General features: G+C 43.3%; 1 long non-coding RNA gene across 2 annotated transcripts in view; it reads left to right on the top strand.

The window, feature by feature from the left end:
- The first annotated feature begins 7866 nt into the window (after positions 1–7866).
- Positions 7867–10666, top strand: part of LOC115494388 (uncharacterized) — a 124705-nt gene continuing 121905 nt past the window's right edge. For both annotated transcript variants that reach the window (XR_003959394.4, XR_012055131.1), the window contains exon 1: positions 7867–8378. This is a non-coding gene — a long non-coding RNA (uncharacterized lncRNA). The remainder of the gene's footprint in view (positions 8379–10666) is intronic.

Below are 10666 nucleotides of genomic sequence, written 5' to 3'. Positions count from 1 at the left end.
CACTGCACATTCCTCCTTATGGTCTTATGTTATTTAACATAGACACAGGTTCTGAAATAGTCTGTATAGACCAGCATAGGAGCAGGCAACTGGACAGCTGCTCTAACAAGGTATAAGAACCCAAATTTTAACCACTCTTTTTAAAGAAGGGTGTATGTTGGAGATGAGAGAGCTGTTGGATACTCTCTCTCTCTTTCTCTCTTTGACTTTGGAAGGATAAGCTGCCTTGTCACTTCTCCATGGGCCTTGGCAGGCAGACTCAGTCTTATTTTGCAAGGCAACTTTGCAGGACAGACTAGTCTGTGGCTTTCTTTATGCTAATTGGAATCAAATGTTACATGGATGGAGACACAGGAAATTTACAGATCATCTATGGAAGTGTCAGCATAGTTTTCTTGACGTTGTCTGTTCTTTTGCTGAGCCTGCCCAAGGATTGAGGCAGACTGGCTCTAGCTCCCAGTCTTAGAACACCTGGTTTCAGAGCATTGCAAGCTGGTCAAAAGAGGTTTCCTTCTGTGACTCCTGGATACTTTACAAGACACAAGAGTGCTGCTCTCTGGTCTGGACATGAGGACACATTCTTCTTGTGAGAAAATAAAGAAAACAAGTTGCTATTTCTCTGTTTTGAACAGCAGTAGAAGTCCAGCTCCTGCTGGGACCAGAGCTGTGCATTGCAGGCTGTTACACATCCCTATATGATCATTAATTCCTCTTAAGTACTTAGCCCTTAGGTACTTGCACTATGGTCCCACAGATATCCACGAGAGCGTTGAAATGAAATAGCATTATACCCCATGGGGGTAGCTGGATTCAACCAGGATCACCCCAGGCTTGTGGCCTCTCTCTGAGGGAGAAATTTGTTGTTTCAGCGCCAGGAGACAATGTAAGGAGAGCAGGGACACAGTGCTCTCTCCCAGCATGCAGATAGGCATGCACCACAAGGTGGGCTGTGAAATACAGATTGTAGCCCAGATTGGCCTTGGAGAAACAGAATGAAGGACTGCAGAAACCCAGCCCCTGGGCAACCTTCCCTCCTGCATTTTGCCAAGAGCTGTGGAAATCATAAAGCGAGACATTCACTTTGTGTAGAGCTACCCAACACGGCTATGAGGTTTGTGGGAAAAAAGCTAATGGCATCTCCATGAGCCCTTTAGAAAATCTAGGTGATTGTACACCCTCAGTTCAACAGCTGTATATCTCACAAACATTTGTATATTCATTCTAGTCCACTTTCCATTAAGGAAAAGCAACCTTCCTTTAATATGTAGCCTATAATTTCTATTGCTGAGCTCTCTTGAAGTGAGCATACAGCTGCATGCCAGTGACTGAAGACTAAGTAGAAACTAATTTCAGGGTTTGGCTCATGATGATTTTAAGAAGTCACACCTGGAGTGGAACTTCAGGTGCCAAAATTTTATCCTAGAGAAAATTTTTACAGCCAAGTATGAAACCCCTGAAAATAAGAGAGGGGAATGTTATAATGGAAATGCTGGCATAACTTCAACTACTGTGGAGCAGCCCAAGAAGCTGATGAAGCCGAGAGTTAAAAACAAATCAGCCAACTTTCACTCTGCTCAGATAAAGTAAGTCATGCTAAAACGTTTGACTGCTTCAAAAAAAGAAAAAAAGAAGTTCCCTTTACCTCTTCAGAAAATTATCAGCTACGAAAAACCAATCAAAAATAATGCAAATACAGTTCCAATTAAACTCTGCTTTGTTTTCTCTGAACCACATGATTTTTCTGTTTGGTAAAATAGAATGTGGGAAACTACCTTAAAAATGAATTTGACTAATCCTGGCTTGCAATTTGGGCTCTACCTATCCAGAAAAAGGCAGTACAGTCTGGACCATTCCCCAGCAATAGAGTGGCGACAGGCTAAATATAACCACACTTAGAGCCCCAGAACTGGCATTGAACACCAGGGACTTACAATAACACTGAAGCTGCTGCTGCTCCAGCAACAGCCGAGGCAAGGGCAGGGAAAGCTCTGTTTGTTTTTCAGCCGGGACTTCATTCTTTGCTCAGCTGTTTGCTATTAGGACTGGAGCAGTAGCAGTGAGAAATTCATTGCTGCTTGCTCTCTGAATCCCGACAGAGTAACAGCACAGATCCAACTAGCCAAATCCACAAATGATCAAGGGAAGGGGAAAAAGAGAGCAACAAGTATTGCGTGCTTGTCGTCGCGCTTTTACAGCACCTTTCATCCCTAAGGAACCCATTTATTGAGGGCCAGACTCTGCCCCATTCCTGCAGAGATGGGTATTAGTGAGTGCTGGAAGCTGGACAAGGAATTTCCTCTCACTCTTCTCTCCACCCTGCTGGTGGAATTGATGTGACAGAGAGGTATTCCCACCATCATGAGAGCTGCTTTGTCTCTGCAGCTGTTACCTGTCCTCTGCTTCTTGCCAGATCCTCTCCTCTGCCTATCTGGAGATAAATGGTGGGGAAACAAAGATGTTACTGGCATGGTGTTGCACCTCTCCACTCCTTAGAAGGGCACAAAATCAAGCACTAACTTGGTTAAATGAATCCTGATGCTCTGGGCTCTATCAGACAAATTTCTGCTTATACTGAGAGAGGTGTAAATTGAAGTGAATATCACTGTAGACATTTTTGATATCTTGTTTTGGAGGAATAGAAGAAATCTGAATTCATCTTACCAGCACATCTCTATTTAGATCAGTGCAGTGATTAACACTGTTCCCCACTGCTGTGGGTGTAGACTCTGCTCTGCTGGTATTTAGTGGAGAGCATAGATTTCAAAAGGGTTACACAGGCTGGGTAAAAAACAGAGTCTCCTTTCCAACACAACTTCTCCAGGGCATTTGCTACTTGGGAAAACTGCAACTGCTCTCTGGGACTCTGCTTTGGTGCAGTAGGTGAGAGCTACCAAAGTGAATGCTGTTTTTCAGAGCCGGCTTTCTGGCAGCGACAGAGAGAAGAGCTCTCAGTTTCCATAGAGAGTTCTGGAGGAGGAGCCCTGACTTGGGGTCCCTGGGTACAAAGGGTGATTTCTGCTAGTCCTGCTGCAAAGCACTGCAGCTGAACGACGGCTGCTGGATGCAGACAGCACGGGTAAGAGTTCATGCCTAGAAGCTGGTCACAGCAGTGGAGCTGATTGCTTTCATTCTTTTGCAGTCTATTTATGTTTGAAAATAAAAATGGTATGTAAGAACACAGGCTCCTTTCTGCCAGTATAGCTGCTTCCCCTTCTGGGGATTCCATGAGGTCTGGCTTGTGAGCTAAGTGATAAGATTTCCAGGACTGGGAATTTTGTTTTGCATTTCGTTACCTCCTTGTCCTGTTGATAATTATCTCATATGCAACAACAAATCACTCCCTGACCTCAGCATAACAAATTAAATACAGGACTTGAGACATGGGTTCTGAGACTGTCTGTCTGCTTTCTCCTGCTGCTCTGAAGTAAAAGAGTGTTTCCTGTGCAGCCTGCAAACCCTAATATCTATTGCCAATTGTCACCTGCGAGCCCATCACTCCCAGCCATGCTTTCTGATTACAGGGTGAGAGTCAAGCAGGACCCCATGGACTGACAAACTAGACATGAAGGAATTCTTGAGTACCTTAAAAAAAAACAAAAACAAAAACAAAAACAAAAAAAACCACCCACAAAACAGGCAGTAAATTATTGCCTCTATAAACGGAAAATCTGTATTGCTCACTAAGAAAAAAGTCATCACTAGATCTATGTCAGTATACACAACCAGGGCTTACTGTAAAAAGCATACATGCAGTTTAAGCAGTATAGACAAAATACTGATATTGATATTCAACACACATGGGAGAGAACTCCATGTGCTCTGCCACATTACATTAAAACAGGTGTTATGCTTACACTGAAATCTGAACTCCCTACAAAATCAAGCTGTGCATACTACATGTTGGCTTGAATCCTAGGCCAGCTCTGGATGGATCTAGCTGGTGAGGAGAATCAGGTGGGGACCAACTTCAGCTTGAGCCTTTCCCTGACAGGCAGGAGGGATTTTTCAGTGATACAAAAGAGGCTGGGAAAAAAAATTATTCACAGCTGTGAAAGCATGAGTCAGGCATCTCTCAGGAGGTAGGCTGCTCCTCCTTGTTTCTAATGCTTAGAACAACATGTTTACTTCTTCCTCTTCTTCCTTGTAAATATATTCTAATCATGTAGCTGTTCAGGGCTGGCTGTTCTCAGAAGCACACCTAGGAAAAATTGAAACCATTTGCAAGGAGTATCTGGAAATTAATTGAGAAATGCATGGCTGTTCACAGGCTGACACTACACTGCATTGGCAGACAGGGACTCTACTTGCACCTGAGAACTCCAGGAGCACATCTGTTGAAGGGCCAGGGCTGCGCTCCTGACCTGCAGACAAACAAGCCATGAGCTTCTGAGCCCTGAAGCTCCTTGGTGGAAAGAACTTGTGTCAGCCTGGGTTATGGCACCCTTATTCCCTGCAAAGACAGAAACAACCTGAGCAGTGAAGAAGCGGAAGAGAAGAGAGCCCACACCCTGTGTCACGCTCCATATATAGCATTACTACAATAATAAATATAGTGAACAAGAGCCCTAAGTAATTGGTTTTTACATCACTATCAGAAGCAGTTCCATTTTAATTTCTGCTGACAAGCCCACTGTGCATCTGCCAGTTTTGTGGAGTTCAGATCGTCTGACATTCTTTTTAATGCTAACACCGGCCCACATCTTATGTGATTTTTTGGCAAGCAACCATGAAAACTCACAATGGATGATTGCCAGATGTCCCAGAATTTTCTTCATGTGGAGTTACCTTTATTTTGCCCTGAACACCTGAATTTCTCAGTACTGAATTAGCCTTTCAGTAGACTTTTTTTCTCTTTTATTCCAAAAGTATCCATTTCACCCCTGAGAAATAACTGGAGGTTACTGTGCTAAGAAGGCACAGCAGGTATGAACCTCATTAATCTTGAGGCAGTGTGGTACGTGCCTAGCACAATTTTGGCACTGTGAAAGGAGGAAATAAAATCCTTTCTTCAGAAGCTGCGAACACCTGGTATTCTCTACAGGTTGCTACAAAAGCCCACCTCAGCTGTACAGATACAGAGCAACATGTGAGTCATCTTGACTTTCTGCAGGGAATAAAAAGAAAATATTGATCAATCTGCTGGTTGATATGTCTTCTCTGGTCCTCAGTTGGTTCTGTATGACACCTGAAAGTGCACTGTCTTCCATGAAGGCTTTGCCTAGGTTAAAAATTACTTACCCCATGAAATAAGCTGCAAACTGAAGACAGAGCTATGCTTTGGCAATCAGATTCTTGTTCAATCCCCCGAGCTAGGGAGGTTTATCTGCTTACTCTCCCACTGTGCCTCTTCAAGAACAGGAGCACACAGTGCAAATAATGCTGCCTATAGCAGTCAAAATGCTGCTAGACTGGTTTAGCCCTCAAGGGAAAATCAAGCAGCAACCCCCCTAGAATGTGCTACTATGTTGTACTGACAACATTACCTCAAATAATGTTAGAATATTTATGGCCCGTGGGGAAATAAAAAGTAAAGCTGATAAATGAATTATTAAATTAATATTAATTAATTAATATTTTGAACTAAGGTAATGAATTTCAACAAAACAAAAAGGAACAACACCAGAGCAGCCTTATCTGCATCACCTGAGACTCTTTCAATTGTTCCAGACCTCAGGCCCGTACTCTCTGGCCACACTACAAAGGGTCAGCAATGATTTGGCTCCCACAACAAACCAGCTGATGTATCCATAGCGTAGAATGATGTCTCAGCATCAGAAAATCTACACAGCTTTGGGAATGCTTAGTTTGAGTTTGCTGGGCACCAGGATCTATGCTTCTGAATGAAAACAGCCACATGTTAGTCTTGCTGTGATAACTCTGCCAGATTATAACCTTTTATTGTGAGTTAAGGAACTTTCCTTTCATGTCACAAATGTTGGTGCTTATTTCAAGCCTTACAGACACAGGGTGTGAATTTATTTTTACCACAAAGTTTTTCACCCTAATAGTTGCTTTTAGAGAAAAGCTGAAGAATTTGATGTAGTTAAAACTTAAGTTTCAAAAGATGAAAGGGCAGTAAAGCAAACCCAAGGGAGTTTATTTGAAGTTCAAGTTTTTTAGGCCAGTGATGTCATTTTGGGGAAGCTTAACTTGAACCAGGGAAAGGCAGGACATGGGCATGTCTGGGATTGGAGGTCATGAAGCAAAAATCTACAGCAGAGCATCACACTCAGGATGCCCCCCCCTGTCCTGCCAGGGGCTCCCATGGCAGCACACCGACCACACACAGACCAGGCAAGGCTTGTCAGGCCAGCCAACAGCCTCCAGCTGCTAGACCAGAGACAGAGGAGCAAGAAGGAACCACTTCCCACTGCCACCTCCCCCTGAAGGAGGCAGCTGCAATGCCTACAGAGATGTGAACAAGGTTTGGGGAATGAGTGCTCACTCCCCAGGTTAGGTACACTTCCAGGAAAAGCTGCACCTGGGAAAGTCTTTACTAGCACAGAGTGTTTGTTCACAGCATTATTAAGACTGAAGGCCAGATGAAGTCTCTAGCTCTGGAGGCTTTAGCATGACTACAGTTAACGGAAAAAAAATCTGTCCTTTTTATTCTGAAAAGAAGCTGATGCTGGCTTTACTGTAGAACTAGGCAAAGTTAATTTATTGTGTTCTTCCCTGCATGGCACTGTCGGCAAGAGAGGGCATCTTAGAAGGTCCCTAAGCAAAGCTGCTACATGAGGAATCCCAACCAGCAGAAGAAAAACAGGCCACAGATAGTGTTTTATTCCAGGGTAGCACCCACCCAGTTCATACTACTGATGAAGCCATCTCCTCTGCCCGAAACCAGCCCAACTCACAGGCTGTGTTGAATGCAGGTCATTTCAAATATTGTCAGGCTATGATATCAGCTCCCCCACATTGCCACTAAATATGGGTCACTTTATGTAGTGCTCTGTATTTTTGGACTGAGAATGGCAGTGGATTCACAGCCATGGAGCCAAAATATGAGCCTGACTGTGGAAGAATAAATGCATTTTTTTGTAGCAGCTTTGCAGCACACTGATAGATGAGCCAGATGATCAGGCCACCAAGGAGGGAGCTGATGCTCATTCCTGACTTTCCAACAAAGGATCAATAAGAAAATAAATAAAAATACCTCTCTCCATTGTCTCCTTTGTTTGTTCCCCTCTGTGGGAACAACGTGGGATCCTGTGGAGATGCACAGGTTTTCTCACCTGTTAAGGACTCAAACATATACTGTGCCTTGAGTTATGTGTTTGGAGTGTTTGGAGTATTTGGGAAATACTTTGCGCTCCCTTTCAGTCCCTGGGGACAGATGTTTCCTATTTGCTGGCTCAGTTTCAGTCTAAACATATGTAATCTCTCCATCTCTCTCTCTTCTAAGTTGAATTCATTCTCAGTTCCACAAAAAAGAAATCTGGGAGAGGTCTTTGGCTCACTGATCTCTCAACAGGAGAATGTGGAATACAAGACATGTAATAAGTGCTTGTAAGAGCCCATAATGCATTATTTCCTGTAGTCAGAATGTGAAGATCATTATCAGGGTTCTCCGCACCTTTCTTGACCACAAACACCCTCAGATGCTTGTTTGTCCTCTTTTAGGGTTGTCAGCTCTTTAAGTTGGAAAACCTTTTGGAAATTTCTCTTTCAAATTTCAGTTTGGGATGATAGAAACCTTCTCCCTGCTCCTAGACACACCTCCACCCGTGCAGCAGCTTAAGCTGCTCAGACTCCAGCCAGGCCCTTTTGTGGATTCAACTGTGTGCTGCCCCACCACAGGCAAAGCCTTCCTGGAGCCTCTCACTATCAAAGCCCCCGGAGCCGCTGCCAGGCTATTCTGCAGTGCCATCTAGTGAGGCAGGCACAGCTCCACACAGCTCCCTGCTGAGCCCTGGCACATCAGTCATTCCTTATGCTTTTTCATTTTTCACTAAGGATCCTCATCAGGCCGTGATACAAGCTGAGGTTGCAAAGAGGATGGATCTGAGGAGCAAGAGAACTGGAGGTGTGGGAGAAAAGGACATGGGAACACAGCTAAGAACAGCGTGAGGATCATGTTACGGGTGTGTGCTCTGGGAGGGAGAATGAAGAGAAAGGAATTAAATTAACAGAAGAGCTGAATGAATGAAAGTAAAACTGAAAATGGGGGTGATAGATGATACAGTGAGGCAATAGGATATGAAAACAGTTGAAACACTTATATCTGCTGTGGCTGTCCTGGGAAGTTAAGACGGGGAAATGGGAATGACCAGGCTTCAACAGCAGTACTGAGAAGCTGGGAGAAGCTAGTATCAGACTGGGACAAGTGGAAATTCATGGAGATTTACTGAGGATGGAGCCTGTGGCAAGTGACAAAAGTAAGTGCCGAATGATGACTATGCATGTGTGTCCATATTCTGGTTTTCAATTTGATTAAAGATTAAATAAACTGAATGTATACATGCAAAGTGCATCCAGTACTTACATTACTTTATTAATATATAATCTAAACCCTATCTTATACTGTAGATCCAGCTCTGAGCTCTCCAAAATTGGTAAAAGTTGGAGAGGTTATCTATGCCTCCTAATTCACAACATGCCTTTAAATGAACAAATATTCTCCCTTGAGAGAAGTCAAGAGGGTGTGGGAGGGGAATTGTCTGTAGGGGACCATGCTTGCCTCTTTTTTATAGTCAGGAGATGTAAGGAGACAGTGAGCTCATGGCTAAGGCCAATGAATGGTGCCACAGAGCCAGACTCGATCTCTTCTTTTCCCCAGTGTGGCTGGGGGACACATCCAGACTTTTTGGTCAGACTTTTCTCAGGTGGTGCTTAATGTGTGATATTTGCTTTGGGGTTCCAGACTGGAGATCTATGGACGCGACTTGCTGAAAGGCAGTGATATAAAGCTATAAAAAAACATCATGAAGAATTCCCACACTGAATCACTGCTCAAGACTATACCATAAAACCATCCTGTCTGGAGGGCACCTATATGCCAAGAAAACCATCAGCTTGCACAATGGCAGTTTCTGGTTTTCTTATGTGTTGCCAAACAATTTCCACATACCCAAGCACAGCTCTACTTTTTCAGAAGGTAGATGTGCCTGTGGTCTGACTGCCATGTTTTTTCATGTAGTTTTATGGGGCTAGGAGTCAAAGTTCTAATAAATGTAGCAGCATGTAAACTGATCTTTTAATAAAACTGCAGTTATTGGGAGGGAAAAAATCTTTTTCAGATTTTGGAATAGTCTGTGTTGTATTTTCCATTTTGCTTGGACAGAAATGTGAAGTGGTGGCTGCACTGAGGAAGAAGAAAACAGCCCCTTACAGCCCTTAACTATATCTCCAAACACCTGAAAGAATACCACAATTACTCTCTGTTTTCAGTTCAGTAAGGAAAGGAACTCCATGTACTTCTAAGTAGCAAAAGGAAAAACAAATATTAAAGGGAGAAAAGCCACAATAAACTCATGGGGTATTTTCCATCCTGTGGGGCTGGCTTTTCAGTATTTACATTACATAATATACAGCTACTAGAATTACTATGTCCTAATCCAGAGAAGCTTCCGGAAACCAAATTATTTAGTGGCTCGGCATGCATTCTGACCCTATCATTTGAAACACAAGCTAATAATATAGAAGTTTATTCTACCCAAGGGTATGTGCATCCATCCTACTTGAAATTTATTTTTCTGTGTGATAGATTCATCTTGATGGGCATGTTTAGAGAGGCTTTCTTTCTAGGATAATTGGACAATTTTGGTTTGGGGGAATAGAGACATTTTAAAAGAATCCTAAGATAGTGTAAAAAAACTCCAGAGATCTGGCTACAAAGAGCTGAAGCCTGAGAAAATGAGCAAGACAGAAAGAAGAGATGAAATCATCAGTCTGCAGTGAGCAAGGGGCCAGCTTGCCTAGGCTGTGGTTGTCACTGAGAGAGCCATGGTCGACATAGTTGCCCCTTGCTGCCTACAACATACAAAGCTCAAGACCATTGGTCATTTGCAATGCTTGAGGTCACCACGCTTCCCTCCTGTTTTCCCAAGGAACTCTTGCCATGGAGCAGTGAAGACCTGCCCATGAAACCTCTAGGGCTTGGAATGCCTTTACAGCTGACAGGGAATCCAGCAGCCTGAAGCACAGCATGAAATCCATGGCCAGTAGATTTTGCTATTGCAACTTAGCATTTAACTCCTCAGAGCATCACTCACCACTCATGCCTGAGGCCAAGCAGGACAGCTAGGGCAGCTAGGTTTACACAACAGTGGAGATTTCCTGCTGCCTGCACATTCCTCTCTCCTGACTGCCTGTAATGACGGTCCAAGGCAATATATTCACCAGTTCCCAAATATCACAGCAATTTTTCCACAATTTACAGCAACAAAAAGATGCATTCATTTGCCTTATTTGGCCATACAAATATACATTTTTTTTTCTCAGAAATATCTTAGGGCTTCTGCTCACAAACTACTAGTAAACTGTTATATACTACTGTCCAAAACCTGAGGCATTATGTGGACAAATTTTACCAGAAATTCGGGTGTCAGCTTGGACTGCATCACCAAGCTGCTACTTTGTTGTAAAAAACATTTTTTTAAAAGTCCATTTTCAGAAATCCATCTTCAGAAGAGGAGAGGAGTCCCAGATTGTAAGAGTTTCCTTT

This window comes from Taeniopygia guttata, chromosome 3 (assembly GCF_048771995.1).
Source record: "Taeniopygia guttata chromosome 3, bTaeGut7.mat, whole genome shotgun sequence".
Lineage (NCBI taxonomy): Eukaryota > Metazoa > Chordata > Aves > Passeriformes > Estrildidae > Taeniopygia > Taeniopygia guttata.
The sequence above is the reverse complement of the archived record's forward strand: the minus strand, read 5'-3'. Positions and strand labels throughout refer to the sequence as shown.